We start from the raw sequence: 17,253 nt of genomic DNA on the forward strand, positions 1-17,253 counted from the left end.
GTGGCTTTAGCCCCACTATGCTACAGCACTGTCTCCCTCAATTATGTTCTTTTTTTTTTAACTTTTATTTAATGAATATAAATTTCCAAAGTACGGCTTATGGATTACAGAGGCTCCCCCGCCCATAACTTCCCTCCCACCCATAACCCTCCCCTTTCCCACTCCCTCTCCCCTTCCATTCACATCAAGATTCATTTTCAATTCTCTTTATATACAGAAGATCAGTTTAGCATATATTAAGTACAGATTTCAACAGTTTGCACCCACATGGAAAAACAAAGTGAAAAATACTGTTTGAGTACTAGTTATAGCATTAAATCTCAATGTACAGCACATTAAGGACAGAGATCCTACATGAGGAGTAAGTGCACAGTGACTCCTGTTGTTGACTTAACAAATTGACACTCTTGTTTATGGCATCAGTGATCACCCTAGGCTCTTGTCATGAGTTGCCAAGGCTATGGACGCCTTTTGAGTTCACTGACTGTGATCATATTTAGACAAGGTCCTAGTCAAAGTGGAAGTTCTCTCCTCCCTTCAGAGAAAGGTACCTCCTTCTTGGATGACCTGTTCTTTCCGCTGGGATCTCACTCGTGGAGATCTTTCATTTAGGTCATTTTTTTTTCCAGAGTGTCTTGGCTTTGCATGCCTGAAATACTCTCATGGGCTTTTCAGCTGGATCCGCATGCCTTAAGGGCTGATTCTGAGGCCAGAGTGCTGTTTAGGACATCTGCTATTCTATGGGTCTGCTGTGTATCTCACTTCCCATGTTGGATCGTTCTCTCCCTTTTTTATTCTATAGGTTAGTATTTTCAGACATTAGTCTTGTTTATGTGATCCCTTTAACTCTTAGTCCTATCATTATGATCAATTGTGAACAGAAATTGGTCACTTGGACTAGTGAGATGGCATTGGTACATGCCACCTTGATGGGATTGAATTGGAATCCCCTGGTATGTTTCTAACTCTACCGTTTTGGGCAAGTCAGCTTGAGCATGTCCCAAATTGCACATCTCTTCTCTCTTTTATTCCCACTCTAATATTTAACAGGGATCATTTTTTCAGTTAAGTATCAACACTTAAGAATAACTGTGAGCTGGCACTGCGGCTCACTAGGCTAATCCTCCACCTTGCGGCGCCAGCACACCGGGTTCTAGTCCCGGTTGGGGTGCTGGATTCTGTCCCGGTTGCCCCTCTTCCAGGCCAGCTCTCTGCTGTGGCCTGGGAAGGCAGTGGAGGATGGCCCAAGTCCTTGGGCCCTGCACCCCATGGGAGACCAGGATAAGTACCTGGCTCCTGCCATCGGATCAGCGCAGTTTGCCGGCCACAGCGCACCGGCTGCAGCGGCCGTTGGAGGGTGAACCAACAGCAAAGGAAGACCTTTCTCTCTGTCTCTCTCTCTCACTGTCCACTCTGCCTGTCAAAAAAAAAAAAAATACCTGGCTAATTTATTTGGTACCTTTCCAATTTCTTTATGTAGGCACCTATTGCTATGAACTTTGCTCTCAACACTGCTTTTGCCATATCCCATAAGTTTTGATATGTTGTGTTGAATTCCTCATTTACTTCCAGAAAGTTTTTGATTTCTCTTTTGATTTTTTCTATGACACAGTGTTCATTCAGGAGCATGTTGTTCAATCTCCATGTGTTTGCATACTCTCTAGGGATTCCTGAGTTGCTAATTTCCACCTTTATTCCACTGTGGTCTGAGAAGCTGCATGGTATGATTATAATTCTTTTAAATTTGCTGAGACTTGCTTTATGGCCTAGTATGTGGTCAGTCCTAGAGAAGGTTCCATGCACTGCTGAGAAGAATGTAAAATCTTTAAATGTAGGATTGAAAGTTCTGTAAATATCTATTAGATCCATTTGGGTAATAGTGTTGATTAAATCTGCTGTTTCCTTGTTGATCTTCTGTCCTGTTGATCTGTCTATTTCTGAATGTGGAGTATTCAAGTCCCCCAGTACTATTGTATTGGAAGCTAAGTCTCCCTTTAAGTCCCTTAACATACCTTTTAAATAAACTGGTACCCTGTAATTAGGTGCATATACATTTATAATAGTTACATCTTCCTGTTGAATTGAACCCTTAATCATTATATAGTGTCCCTCTTTGTCTCTCTTAACAGTTTTTGTGTTAAAGTTTATTTTGTCTGATATTAATATGGCTACACCTGCTTTTTTTAATTTCTGTTGGCATGGTATATCTTTTTGCAGCCTTTCACTTTCAGTATGCATGCATCTTTGTTGGAAAGATGTGTTTCTTGTAGGAAGCAAATAGATGGGTTTTGTTCCTTAATCCATTGAGCCAGTCTGTGCCTTTCAACTGGAGAATTGAGTCCATTAACGTTCAATGTGACTGTTGATAAGTAGTGACTTTGCCTTGCCATTTTCCTAAAGATATTATCTAGTATATACTTTAAGCTTCCTATGATCTTTTACTGGTAGGTTTTCTTCCTTTACCTTCTTTCATATTGATGGCCATGTTTATGTGTGTAGCACATCTTTAAGCATTTTTTGCAGGACTGAACGAGTGGCGACAAATTCTTTCAATTTCTGTTTGCTATGAAAGGTCTTTATTTCACCTTCATTCACAAATGAGAGCTTTGCAGGATATAATATTCTTGGCTGGCAGTTTTTCTCTCTTAGTACCTGGGCTATATCTCGCCATTCCCTCCTAGCTTGTAGGGTTTCTGATGAGAAGTCAGCTATGAGTCTAATTGGAGATCCTCTGAGAGTAATCTGACGTTTCTCTCTTGCACATTTTAGGATCTTTTCTTTCTGTTTCACTGTGGTGAGTTTAATTACAACGTGTCGTGGTGAGGATCTCTTTTGGTCATGTTTACTAGGGGTTCTATGAGCTTCCTGTACTAGGATGTCTCTGTCCTCCAAACCTGGGAAATTTTCTGCTAATATCTCACTAAAATGGCCTTCTAATCCTTTCTCCCTCTCCATGCCTTCAGGAACTCCTAGAACCTGAATGTTGGTTTTTGAATAGTATCCTGTAGATTCCTGACAATATTTTTTAGATTTCTAATTTCCTCTTCTTTTCTTTGGTTTGACTGTATCCGTTCCTGTTCTCTGTCTTCTAAGTCCGATATTCTCTCTTCTGCTTCACCCATTCTGTTTTTTTTTTTTTTTTTTTTTTTTTTTTTTTTTTTTTTTGACAGGCAGAGTGGACAGTGAGAGAGAGAGACAGAGAGAGAAAGGTCTTCCTTTTGCCGTTGGTTCACCCTCCAATGGCCGCCGCTGCAGCCGGCGCACCGCGCTGATCCTGGCAGGAGCCAGGAGCCAGGTGCTTTTTCCTGGTCTCCCATGGGGTGCAGGGCCCAAGCACCTGGGCCATCCTCCACTGCACTCCCTGGCCATAGCAGAGAGCTGGCCTGGAAGAGGGGCAACCGGGACAGAATCCGGCGCCCCAACCGGGACTAGAACCCGGTGTGCCGGCGCCGCAAGGTGGAGGATTAGCCTATTGAGCCACGGCGCCGGCCCTACCCATTCTGTTTTTAAGGCTCTCTAATGTGTTTGTCATTTGATCTATTGAATTCTTCATTTCATTATGATTTCTCTTCACTATCACAGTTTCCTGTTCTACTAGTTGTTTCATTTCATTTTGATTCCTCCTTAATATTTCATTTTCACGAGAGAGATTTTCTATCCTGTCCAGTAAGGATTTCTGTAGTTCAAGAATTTGTTTTTGAGAACTTCTTAATGTTCTTATCAATTTTTTGAGATCTGCTTCTTGCATTTCTTCTATCTCATCATCTTCATAATCTTGAATTGGGCTGTCTATTTCATTTGGGGGCATTGTAGTGTCTTCCTTGTTCTTGTTACCTTGGTTTCTGCATTTGTTGTTTGGCATTGTGGAGATATTTTTTGGTTTCTTTGCTGTGGTGTTTTTTCTCGTTATACTATGACTCTAGATTAAGTGGACTGTCTGCTTTTGATGGATCCTTAGAGGCTATGATGGGTTTGGCCAGAGAGCTCTGTTTGGTTCTTCAGGGTTAAGGCTGTGCCAAAGGTGACTCACCCAGGTTGTTCTCTCTCTCACTCTCTCTCTCTCTCTTTTTTTGACTCAGTTGGGAAGTAATTCCACACAGCTGAGTGGAATTGAGGGTAGTTGATGTATGAAATCTGGCCCCTGTGGGTATTAGTCTGCTCTACTCCAAGGACCACACAAAGAGTTTATGCAGCCCTCAGTGTGGTCTCAAATTTCTCAGCAGTCTCTCACCAGGTTGCCAAGGTTACCCAGTTTGTGTACTCGGTGAGTTCTCTCACCCACCCTTAGATTTTCGCAGTCTCAGTTCATTAGCTCCACACTTTCACTAGTTCCTAACCTCCAGTTATTTGTCCCCACCAGAGTCAGGTTTTTCTGCTTGGCTGATGGCGGGCGCCGCTTCACATGTGTCCAAAATGGTGCCTGCTCTTTGTCTTGCTCGGCTTTGTAAGGTGAGTGGAGAGAGAGGCTAGTGTCCGTGCCAGTTCCCCTTATTCATTTTTTTTTCTCTCCTCCAGTCAGCCTAGTGAACTTCCCCAGCGGGGCTTCAAGCTTCGTTCCCTGTAGGCTCTTTCTGCCTTTCCCCGCCAATGTCTCGGGTTACTAAGGTTTTTGTCTCACCTCCCCTTCCAGCACTGGCGTGCAGACTCCATGGCTCGGCTTCCGCGCCTCAGCTCCCGCACCTGGGCTTCCGTGACATGGGCATACTTGCTCTCCCCGTAGGTCCTCCGTGTCGCATCCACTAAATCTGGAAGTGTTTCCTCTGCAATTTTTTTTCTGAACCTTTTCCTGAGACTACAGTAACTACCCTTTTATTAAACTATCTTTTCCCGGACTATCAGTGCGCACCCTCACTATTCCTCCATCTTGGCTCCTGACCTCCTCAATTATGTTCTTAATACCTATTATGTGCCAGTAGGTAATGAGAGGGCTGGGTTACAATGGCAAACAAGGAAGTCTCTGCCTCACAAAACATACATCTATTTGGGAATGAAGGAGAGATGCCAACTACAGAGAAAAGACACCCTCACTTAGGAAACATGCCTATTTATTTTTTGTATTACTCTGATTTTTACAAAAGTAAAGCAAATCACCAAAATCAAGGAAAAAACATTCTTTATATATATATAATAATCATCTGTTGGAGTAGAAATAAGGATTGATTCCTTCCATTGGGAATTTGAGAGACCTAAAAGAATTTTCAGCTAAGATTATCTTGGTTGCTCTCTTAGATGAGCGAGTAACTTACCCTATCTGGTTTCTAGCTCCTTCACTTATGAAAAGTGTTTTGAATAGGAGATTTCTCCTATTGTAAGTTATTTGATTCTGATATTCTAGCAGAGACTTTTACAGAAATAAATGAGAATAATCATAACATTCCAAAGTGGTAGAGAGGAATTATGTTATCCATTTTATGACAGAAAAAAGCTGAGACAAAAATGTAAACATTTAGAGGAAACCTGCAAGTTCTGGAGAGTCATTATTGTGACAAAGGTGCATCCAGGGAAATGCGGAGGTTACACATGCAATAGTGTGCATTGACATTGAGATTCTGCTCTGTTCACTGGATCTTCCTCCTATCCCTCAGAGTAGCTCCATTCATTTGCCAAATTCTCATTTTTTGTGTGATCTAAATTACCGAAACAAATGGAACCTAATGCTGAAACTGCACCACAAATTTCAGAGAGAAAAAACAAACAAACAAACAAACTCAATATTATCTCCCTTCCATCCCACAGAGCAATTATCATGGCTTCACGGTCCTTTCTATGACATGGGTACCAAGCTAGACTCATGGCATGATCCCTGTTAAGGCTTTTGTGAGTGAAGGCCATGCTTTTCTGCACCACGCTGCTTCTCAAAGAAACGGCTGGGAATGAACTCATTACAGCCATTAAAGGGCATTCCATCCACACGTCCTTAAGGGTGTATTATCTAAGCTTTCTTGATCTGTGATAGAAAAATCCTCTGTGAACTTCCAAGGAAGACCTTTAAATTATCACCGAATTAATATATCAGAATAAATAAATTTCAAAAAGTAGGCCAATGTGTTTATTGGACTTTAGAAACTCCAGAGGAAGATTGGGATTGTCATGTGATTTGAAGTCTAATTCAACAGCTAGCTGAGATTTGTTATCCCCCTGACTCTTTGGATGAAAGCAAGGAAAGTAGGATAAAATCATTTAATTGGCATTATAGGGAAAAATAGGAGGAATAAACATCAAAGCTCATATGTTAGGCCATGTCCTGTTTGGATCATTATTCATGCATTCATTTCTGCATCTACTTATTCATCAAACATGAGATGAAAGCTCTTATTGAGTCAGTGAGTAACAGATCTTGAGACATCAGATTATCTGGATTTCAATCAGCTCTGTCACTTAATAGTGGAGTGACCTTGAACAAATTATTTTAGCCATATTAACTTCATTTTCCCACATCAGGGCTGATGTAGAATTCATTGAGATAATATGTGTCAAGTTCTTGGCATTGTGTTTGATATGCAATAAGAACTCAATAATATTAGTGATGATCATGATGATGATGAGAATGACAACGACAAGACAGTTTTGTGCTGGATACTAGGATATTGTAAAATTATGATACCATCTTCACAATCAAAGGGCTCAAAGTTATAGGAGAGGTACATTGTATAGGAATACTGTACAGAGGTACAGGAATAGTACTGTCATGTGAGTTCAGTAGTAGAAATAGACATAGAGTGAGTTACTAAGAGAAAGGGGAGCTGCTCTGCTTGCTTTGGCTAGGAGGCTGAAAAAGGAGGAGATACTTGAGGCGGGCCTTGAAAAATGAGTTTGTTTGTAATATATGAAGGCAATCTGGCTGGCATTAACAATTTGTGCAAATACACAGATATAGGAAACAGAATAGCATTTAAACAAATAAGCATTTAAACCTTGAGGAAAGGGTACAGCAGAAACTCAGGGGATCTGAATTGTAGGCAATCAGGCTACACTGCAAGAGGTTGTTTTTTTTTTTTTTTTTTTTTTTTTTGACAGGCAGACTTAGTGAGAGAGACAGAGAGAAAGGTCTTTCTTTTTCTGTTGGTTCACCCTCCAATGGCCACTGCGGCCAGTGCACTGCGCCGATCCAAAGCCAGGAGCCAGGCGCTTCTCCTGGTCTCCCATGCGGGTGCAGGGCCCAAGCACTTGGGCCATCCTCCACTGCCTTCCCGGACCACAGCAGAGAGCTGGACTGGAAGAGGAGCAACCGGGACAGAATCTGGCACCTCGACCAGAACTAGAACCCTGGGTGCCGGCGCTGCAGGTGGAGGATTAGCCTAGTGAACTGCTGCGCCAGCCCATGGAAGAATTTTAAAGAGAGTAACAAGTTCAGATTTATGTTCTAGAATGATGGAGGATGAACAGTGATGTTGGAGGCAGGAAAGGCAACACATGAGCTTCCCAAAACAACACAAGACGGAGAAATTGTGGGGGCATTCAGCAATGCAGTGACAGTGGGAAGGACAGATTGATAAAATAGAGTGCCTAATCAGAGGTAAGAAGTCAGGAGAAAGACGAGTCAAGGGCAACCTCCAAATCTCTAGCTTCAATGTCTGGGTTTCAGGATGGCAGTGCCATTTACTGCAAGAGAATTCAAGCTGGGAGGAAACCTGGGGAGTAAGATAATGTGAATTCAGTTTTTGACTGAGAGAGTGGGCACTGTGACACAGTGGGTTAAATTGCTGCTTGGGACTCCCACATGCCATATCAGAGTGCCAGGGTTGAGTACGGGCTACTCCACTTTTGGTCCAACTTCCTGCTAATGGATCCTGGAAGCCAGCAGATGATGGCTTGAGTACCTGGGGTCCTGCCACTCATGTGGGAAACATGAATGCCCTTCTGGACTTCTGGCTTTGACCTGGCTCAACCCTTACTGTTGCGGGTATTTGGGAAGTGATCCAGCAGATGGATGGAAGATTCTCTCTCTCTCTCTCTCTCTGCCTTTCAAGTAGATGAAAAAATAAACATTAAAATAAGAAAAATTAGTTTAACAATTTTTGACTAGTTTCATTTGAGGTACAGGCAGATAAGTGAGAGTGGCATTGCAGAGAGAGACTGAAGAATTATTACCTATACACTAAAGTATTGGAAGAAAAAAGTTGCAGTTATACCAAGACTGTATTGTGAGAAATTATAATGTCCCAGGTTAGAACCAACATGAAGGTACAAGTGGATGGGGGAAGCCTAAGCAGTAATAGGATCAAGTGGGAATCATGGTATTCGATGGAATAAAAGCTTTCAAGGATGGAATGCTTGTTATTTACCTTTAACAGGTGTGCAGAATTAGATCCTATCCACAGAACTGTCATCATCACATCATTAAAAACTCCTTCTAAGTTTACTTGCTCTTGGAGCTGTGATCAATGCCTTATCATAGCTGCCTACAAATACTTACTGGTTGTCAAAAGAGGGAGATAATGTAGAGATTAAGAGTGTATGCTTCAGAGTCTCACTGCGTGGTTTTGAACTATAAAACTAACATTTACCTGTGCTGTGTGCTGGCAAATTACTTAATCTCTCCATAAACTTCAGTTTCACCCTCTGCAAAATGTAGTCGTCATAACTGACAGGGTTGTTATGAGGACTACATGAAATATTATGTTAAAAAGCACTTAGCAAAGTGGTTGCTTAACGTAAGTGCTCAATAAAAAAATCCAATACACTTTATTATTATGCATAAAGAGTGTTACCGTTTACACAGAAAGGTGGAGCTGTGTTTGCCCTCCTTGTATGGCAGTGTGTTCTCTGAACTGTTTTTCTGACTAGAGATGGATTGTGCTGAGTAACTGATCTTCTGAAAAAAAAAAAAAAGAAGAAATTATCAATTCCCAACTTGACTCTCACTGGGATTAAACATGACAATAGGTCTGATCTGATTTCATCATCATTTAAAAAATCATCCATTATTTTTCACTTTATGTTTCTGTGTGGGAGCAAACTGTTGAAATCTTTACTTAATGTATGCTAAACTGATCTTCTGTATATAAAGAGAATCAAAAATGAATCCTCATGTGAATGGAAGGGGAGAGGGAGTGGGAAAGGGGAGGGTTGCGGGTGGGAGGGATGTTATGGGGGGGAAGCCATTGTAATCCATAAGCCGTACTTTGGAAATTTATATTCATTAAATAAAAGTTAAAAAAAAAAAGAGTTCTCAGGAAGATGGCTGGCCAAGCTGAGAAGTGCAGACTGTGACTAAGGAACAGTTTTTCTTTATGTGAAATGCTTACCTTGTTATGATGTCAACTATGCACAACACTATGACAATCGAAACTATATCTAAATAGACAGAGCTTACCCCATATAATTGAATTAGTCAGGATTCTCCACAGAGACAAAACCATATGGTGTGTGTGTGTGTAAAGACATTTGTTATGGGAATTGTCTTGCTCACATAATTTTGAGCTGAGAAGTCACACATCGTCTGCAAGACAGAGATGTGGGAAAATGGGTATTGCTAGAATTCTTCAGCCCGAATCTGAAGGCAAGAGAACCAGGGGAGCCAGTAATACGATCGCTGGCAGTGAAGACCTGAGAACCAGGCACTCCAGCGTCCCAGGGAAGGAGAGTATAGATGCCCCAGCTCAAGGGAAGAGCGTGATTTCAGCCTGCCCCTGCCTGTGTGTTCTATTGAGGCCCTCAATGTATTTTATGATGCCGGCACACATTGATGAGGGCAGATCTTCTTTATCAGGTTTATTGATTCCAGCGCTAGTCTCTGTCAGTAGCCTTCACAGACAAAACCAGAACTAATATTTTTACTGGTCATGTGGGCTTCCTGTAGCCTACTCAAATTGATACATAAAGTTAATCACTATAATAATCTTCATCTAGTATGTGTCTGAAATATCTTATTTCACATCTTATATCGTGAGTCTCATTCAAGACTGAGAACTATCTGCTTTTGGAAATGAGAATTAATAATCAGCAAATTACCAATAGTTGTTTTGTAAAAACAAGGTGAAAAAATTGAGAGACAATATTCTCCTGTGAAAATAAATTAGCAACCCCCCCCAACACTCCTTTTGATTTTTGAAAGAGATAAAAATTGCTTTCAAGTTATTTTAGTTACCATCTGTTACATTTCTCTGTGACTTCCGTTCACTTTATTTAACATGTTTACTAATTACTGAAACTGAGTGGGAAAGAAGAGGAATCCAGGCCCAGTTTCTCCTTCAGCATAGAGAAGGCTTTCTGGGAGCTTTGTGGGGGTTTTATGGGGAGGATGGCAATCAGAAAGCTTTGAGACATATAACATCTTACAGAGAAATTAATACATCATTACCATTTCTCCTCAAGCAGGAAACAGGAAATATGTGTTTAAAGGTTGCTGTTGTTCTTGCTCTCACAGGATACTCTAGATGGCTAGAGTGGGAGTCCAGCCCTGGGAACAACTGTTTACTTTGAACACCTAGGCTTTGTTTATCTTATCAGTAAGAGCAAAACAGGAGGGCTTGTGTTGTGGTGAAGTGGGTAAAGCCACTGCCTGCAGCACAGGCATCCGGTGTGGACACTGGCTTAAAACTGGGCTGCTCCACTTCTGATCCAGCTCCCTGCTAATGAGCCTGGGAAAGCAGTAGAAGATGACCCAGGTGCTTGGGCCCCTGCACCCACGTGGGAGACCCAGAAGAAGTCCTGGCTCCTGGCTTTGGCCTAGCCCAGCCCTGGTTTTGGCAGCTATTTGGGGAATGAATCAGTGGTTGGAAGATCTCTCTCTCTCTTTGTAACTTTGCCTTTCAAATAAATAAATCTTTTTAAAAAACAAAACAAATATATATATATATAATTTTAAACAGTTTTTACAGTTTACATATAATCTCTTTTCTCCATGTCTTCTCATTAATAGAATAGTAGAAATTACAAAGAGTGTCTAGCCTCATACTGTCCTTTCTGAGGAATCTTTCATCATGTCATGGTTCTAAAGTCTCATGAACAGAAATCCTGAGGATCAGCCAGTTGCATTGTTGGGGAGTTCACTTCATTAATAATTCTTTTCTGTATTTAATAGATATGAGCTGTGATTTATCATTTCATCTGGGCATGCATTTACTTACTCTGCAGAATGCTTTAAGTTGCTTTATAATGCTGAACATAGCATAAACTATAGTTAATCATAACAAAAGACAAAATCAATGAAAAAAAGAGAAATATATCTCAATTAGCTTCTAATAGGAGATAAGTATCACGGTTTAGAAATCAGTTTAGTGAGGGGTTCTCTGGCAGATAAAGCAAAAAGGGACGCACACTGTGCTTCTCACTTGCTTACAAAAGGGGAGGTGCATTATGATTTTAAGTATTACGTTCAGAGAAAAGAGTTCATGAGTTCTTTATACAAAGAATATCAAGTATCACACTAGCCTGTCTTGAGCAAAATGTGTAATTGTCTTTAGGTGGTTAATTTTTGTATTACTTCTCTAAAAAAGCTGGAAGCATTAAGTATATGTTCTTATTTTAAAGGAAGTATGTATTATGATTGGCTTGTAACGCAGAGGGAGCAAAACATCCACAAATTTTCCAATTGACTGAATTTATTTTCATGTTGGCAAATTTAATCATCTTTTCCCATATGTGATTATGGATTTCACAAGGACATCAGCAGGATTAGTTCAGTAAGGGACCTGAGGACATGTGAGCTGCCAGATATATCCTCATGTTTGCAATTATGACATTCCTTTAATTGTGTTTCTCATTTATTTCACTTAATACATTATATATTTTTATTATTGCTAGATAATTTTGACAAGTATAGAATTTTTACAATTAACTTTCAATGTTCAGGTTTATTGCACATTTTCATTTAATCCTATTAAAAGGCTGCAGTGAACATCCCAATGTGTATTGCTTTCCCACTTTTGGGTGGTTAACATTGTTATTTTCATTTTCCATAAAGCTGCTTTTATTGAATTTCGTGTTGAAAACTGGCCTACAATAATGGGCGTTATTTGAATGAGGCCTTTGCAGTGCATTGGTGTATTTGCTATTCAGAATGATGCCAGTGCTAGTGGTGATATTCTCATTATATTTTCTGTGCTTTCTTTATGCACCTGAATGAGAAATTTCTCTTTCATTTTAATACCAGCATAGGTGTATGTGTGTGTGTGTGTGTGTGTGTGTGTGTGTGTTTGTGTGAGTACCAATTTGCTGATATTTTCTTCAGGAAATCCAGAAACTTAGCATGTTTTCCTCTCTACTATGAGGTGCTAGAAAGGCAGAGTCAAATCTCAGGCCCACATTTCACAAATGAGTGTTGTCATTTGAAGACACCTTGGTGAAGTTTACTTATGAAAGCCTCATTTCTGTAGTCTTCATTCTTTCCTTTGCCTTTTGCCCCATTTCCTGCATCCACTTATTTTAATTTTGTTTCATTTTGAGGCATCTTGTAATTTATGCAAGCCTTTGAACCCTTCTGGAACCAGGAAGAGATTTAACTAAATAAATACATGCAAATATTTGAATTATTACCTTAGGGTAGGTTTTGAAAAGTAGAAGCACTAGTTCTTATGTCACATTATATCGCAACCAGTAAAAGATTTTCTTTAGGAAATGGAGTTAATATAATCCAAGTATGGTAATTCCTGGTGATTTATTGCAGCTATAATACCAAGTGAGGAGTTAAGAGTCCTGAGAGGAATGGGGACAAGTTGCTTTTGCGGGGCATTTCTCTGCAATATCAGATGCTACAAAAGGTTTCATCATATGCAGTTTGGGTAGGCAGATTTTAATTAAATAGCAAAATATTGAATGTTATAATTATACCTTAATGAATGAAGTACTCATATGCTTTAGATAGTATATATATAAATAATACAATTGACATTCTGTACTGAAAATCTAGGAGCCATCATTGATGGAGGTTGGGTTGCTGGTTAAATCTCTGCCTGCAATGCCAGCACCCATTAGGGCACCGGTTCCAGATGCAGCTGCTCCACTTCCAATCCAGCTCCCTGATAATGCACCTGGGAAAGCAGTGGAAGGTGGCCCAAATGCTTGGGACCCTGCATCCACATGAGAGACCCAGAAGAAGCTCCAGGCTCTTGACTTTGTCATGGCCCAGCTCTGGCAGCTGTGGCCATTTGAGGAGTGAAACAGCAGGTAGAAGATCTCTCTGTCTCTTCTCCTCTCTCTATAACTCTGCCATTCAAATAAATAAAAAATAAATCTTAAATAAAAGTGAGAAGCATTTGAATAGGTATATGATTCAGTCTCATGATTTCTATGCTACATAATATGGAAAAGATGGTCAATTTTTTTTTTTTAAAGTTTATTTATTTGAAAGGCAGAGTTAAAAAGAGAGAGGGAGAGACAGAGATTAAGGGGTGTTCAATCCATTGGTTGACTCCCCAAAAGGCTGCAATGGCCAGGGCTGGGCCAGGTTGGAACCAGGAGCTTCTTCCAGGTCTCCCAAATAGGTGCAGGTGTCCAAGTGCTTGGGCCATCCTCAGGTGCTTTTTCAGGCACCTTAGCAGGAAATTGGATGGGAAGTGGAGTGTCCAGGACTCCAACTGTGCCCACATGGGATGCCAGTGCAATTTACCCACTATGCCACAGTGCTAGTCCCCAGTATAGTCAAATTTTACCTGTAAAGGTTACTGATTATGCTGCCTCTGGTTATAAAGTAACCTCATGGGTGTTGACATTGTGGTACAGTGGGTTAAGCTGCTACTTGGGATGTTGCAGCCCATATGAAAGCTCTGGTTGGGGCCCTAACTGTTCCTCTTCAGATCCAGCTCCCTTCAAATGTACATGGGAGGGCAGCAGATGGTGATCGAAGTGCTTGGTCCCTGCCCCTTTATGGGAGACCTGAATGGAATTCTGGGCTCCGACTTCAACTAGGATGAGCCCCGGCTGTTATGGCCATTTAGGGAGTGAAGCAGTGAAGAAGACCCCTCTCTCTCTCTCTCTCTCTCTCTCTCACTCTTTTTCTCTGTCACTCTGCCTGTCAAACAAAGAAATATTAAAAAAAAAAGTAACCTCAGCTAGGGTCTTAGACTGGTGACAACTGTGAAAGACCCCAGAAAACATGCATGGCAGTTATCAAATGCATTCTTAAAAAGCATTTTCAATAAACTATTGTTGGTCACTAATGTAGACATTTTTATAATTAATTTCTATTCATTTAAATTACTGACCAATGTCAATAGCACAGTGAATATTCCTTTCTGGGAGCTATGTGCTTTTCAAGGCCCACTAGTTGTATTGTATATATAGAGAGTGAGTTCAATTTGTTCTCTTTGGTTTTAGTGGATGTGTTTTTTCCCTGAAAAAAAGAACTCTTCTACGTGATGCCACCTTAATATTTTAATATATATGGGCGTTCTCCTTTCAAAGCTACTGTATTTGATGTAGAACAGAATTCTGTATAAAATGAGTGTGTGTCTTGAATTTCATTTTAATAGGGATACACCATGAAAACTCAATGTTATTTACTTATTGATGTAGAACCCTTCTTTGTGTGATAGTTAAGGCAATGGTATGGGGAGGATCATTATGGTTGTCTTTGTAACAATTTTGAAAAGTTCAAATAAACCTCTCAAAGACAAATCAGATAAGCAAGAGTTTACAAGTACAGGAGTTTTCTCACATGGAATTAATAGCACTTTCTTCACTTAATGTTTGGAAGCCATTGTTTTGTAGCAGTTATTGTGCAAAGAGTGGAAAATGTTCCTTTCCAATGCCTCTCTTTTTGTTGACACTGCTATTTGATAATACTGATATCCTAATACAGTACTCACACATTGCACCTTATCTATTATCCCTTCTGAACAATGACACTCAAACTGTCCCTCTGGGGATGTATAGATAAGATCATTATTCTCATTTTCTAGATAAGGATACTGAAATGAAATTCCTTACCTAAGGTCAAAGAACAAATCACTGGTAGAATTAGATTAGGGCAGTGCATTCTGGATTTTCAACCTTTTGCTCAAAGAAGTTGTATTGTTTTACTCAATAAGGAGTAAGGCTTGCCTAGATGATGCCAGAAGAACAGCTGAAAAATGAAAACCTGCTCAACCATTTGTTTATCTATAAAATATCAAACTACTTATTATGCTGATATTTTTCACTGAGCTGATGAGTGTCTTGCAAACACAGCTTTGAACTCTATCTTGTATTCCAGAGTTAGTTTCTGGAGGCTCTTTTAAAAATCTAATTTTAGAATATCTTATATTTCATAATTATTTAATATCCTCTGAATAATATGTTAACTGCTGTGATAGAGTTGGGTCAGAGTTCTTTGAAAGTACTTTATATGATAAAATCTTTTATAGAGGCAGACAAACCCTTTTCTACTCCCTGAGGTGATGTAAAATAAGACCTCACCATTAGAAAAAAGCTGGGCTTCTATATCTGTCATCAACTACATAAAAGTGCTTTTGGGCCTGGAAAACAGAACTGAAATGATTACTCCCTATCTAGATCATGCGCATGCCCCTAGAGTCAGTGTTTCTGGATGTGAAAGTAACTAAGTATTCAGATGACTGTGGCAGTGTCCATATAGAAGCTGAGGAATGTTTTTTTTTCTGTTTGTTTTTGTTCTCTCTCTCTCTCTTTTTTTTTTTCTTTGTACTATTTGTTGAACTCTTTACTTAGTGTAGGATTAATTTAATGAGTATAAAGTTAACTGAAAATAGGTCTTTGTAAAAATAAGAATGGGGACAGGAGAGGGAGGAGGAAGAAGGGTGAGAGGGTGGGCAGGAGGAAGGGTAGGGTGGCAAGAATCACTATGTCCCTCAATTTGTATTTATGAAATGTGTGTGGTTTGTATACCTTAAATAAAATGTTTCTAGGTAAAAAAGAAAGAAAGAAGTTAATGTGCAGAAATAGCTACATTCTTTCAACATTTAATAAACCTTTATTATACTCGTATATGCTTATTTACATCTCTGTAGTATATCTTAATTCTTGGACAAATTCTATTAGATTAGTTGGTTGATTGGTGAAAAATTTTCCCCTCCATCAGACAGCATAGAATACAGTAAACAAGTAAACTCAGGACCCCTGCTCTTTAGCCCAATTCAATCATGATGCTACTGATTTAGTTGGTAGATGATTCCATTATATTTTATACTTACCTTTTTTTCTTTTGTAGTTGAACTATTAAAATGTTTAACAAGTCTGAACTTACAGGAATTTGCAGTAAGAGTAGCATACATATTATCATTCACTTATAGTCTATACAATTTGGAATAGGTATGGTTCAATAATAGAGACTGCAACAAATCAGAAAAGAAATAGAAAATTCATTTCTCAGTAGTTCTGAGACCTGTGAATTCAGTCTTCATCAGGAATGACAGTTTAGAAGTTTGTGGTTCCTTAAAAAGCAGATATATACTGTATATTTGATTATTTATAAATATATATATATATTATTAAAATGCCTTCTTCCTGACTGTAATGTATTGAGTTTCCTTGATGTAGCTTTTGTGGCCTAACTTTTCAATTATGTGTGTCTTTCAGTCTTGTTCAGATTGAAAACTTGAATGAACCAATTATGAATGCCCATGATGCCAGTTGGAGATAGAATAATTATTTCTGCATTATGTTTCAAAAATAAAGAGATTAAGTATTGACTTGGCTGACTATCCTTAGTAGTGTTTATATCCTGAGACTGTTTTCTTTCCTTTTAAAATAAGTTTTCAAGGACGTCTTGAAGTTATTTGTGTAATTACCTACTTAATTTTGAAGCAGACATTTCAGAAACTTGTATTTCACTTCAAACACAGGAGTTAGTACCATAGTTCATTTGTTTAGCAGATATGTTGATATTTATTCTGTGCCAAGCCGTGATTATGTATTGGATTATGACATCTGAACCCCTGCCTTCATGGAAACACTTCCACTGTGATAAATATCATCACGATGAAACAAGGTTGTGGGATGGGAAGGAGGAGTGGGAGTGGGAAGAGAGGGCTGGCTGTGAGGAGCTAAAATGAGATCTGAAGGTAAGGGCTAGCTACTAGAAGATTTGTGGGAAAAGATTCAAGTGAGGTTCAACAGTGAGAATTAAGTTTTGTGCAAGGACTACAGAAAGAGATAAGGATTCAAAGAAAGAATAAAAAAAGATGTAGCAGGCATCAGACATGTTTGAACACTAATGTGGAAACATTTAGAATTTGTACTTTTAAATTTATTTTATTTTATTTGAAAGGCAGAAAGACAAAGACAGAGATCTTCCATCCACTAGCTCACTCCTCAAATGCCTGCAACAGCTCCGCTGCGGGTAGACCAAAGCTA

The 17,253-nt window shown here is 39.5% G+C and overlaps 1 protein-coding gene across 2 annotated transcripts in view; it reads left to right on the plus strand.

Annotated features, from left to right (window-relative positions):
* The window catches only part of FRK (fyn related Src family tyrosine kinase), a 169,571-nt gene that overhangs the window by 123,667 nt on the left and 28,651 nt on the right, over nucleotides 1–17,253 (plus strand). The gene's annotated exons all lie outside the window — the stretch shown is intronic.

Source organism: Oryctolagus cuniculus, chromosome 5 (genome assembly GCF_051225735.1).
Source record: "Oryctolagus cuniculus isolate XC-2025 breed Fujian yellow rabbit chromosome 5, ASM5122573v1, whole genome shotgun sequence".
In the NCBI taxonomy this organism is placed as follows: Eukaryota; Metazoa; Chordata; class Mammalia; order Lagomorpha; family Leporidae; genus Oryctolagus; species Oryctolagus cuniculus.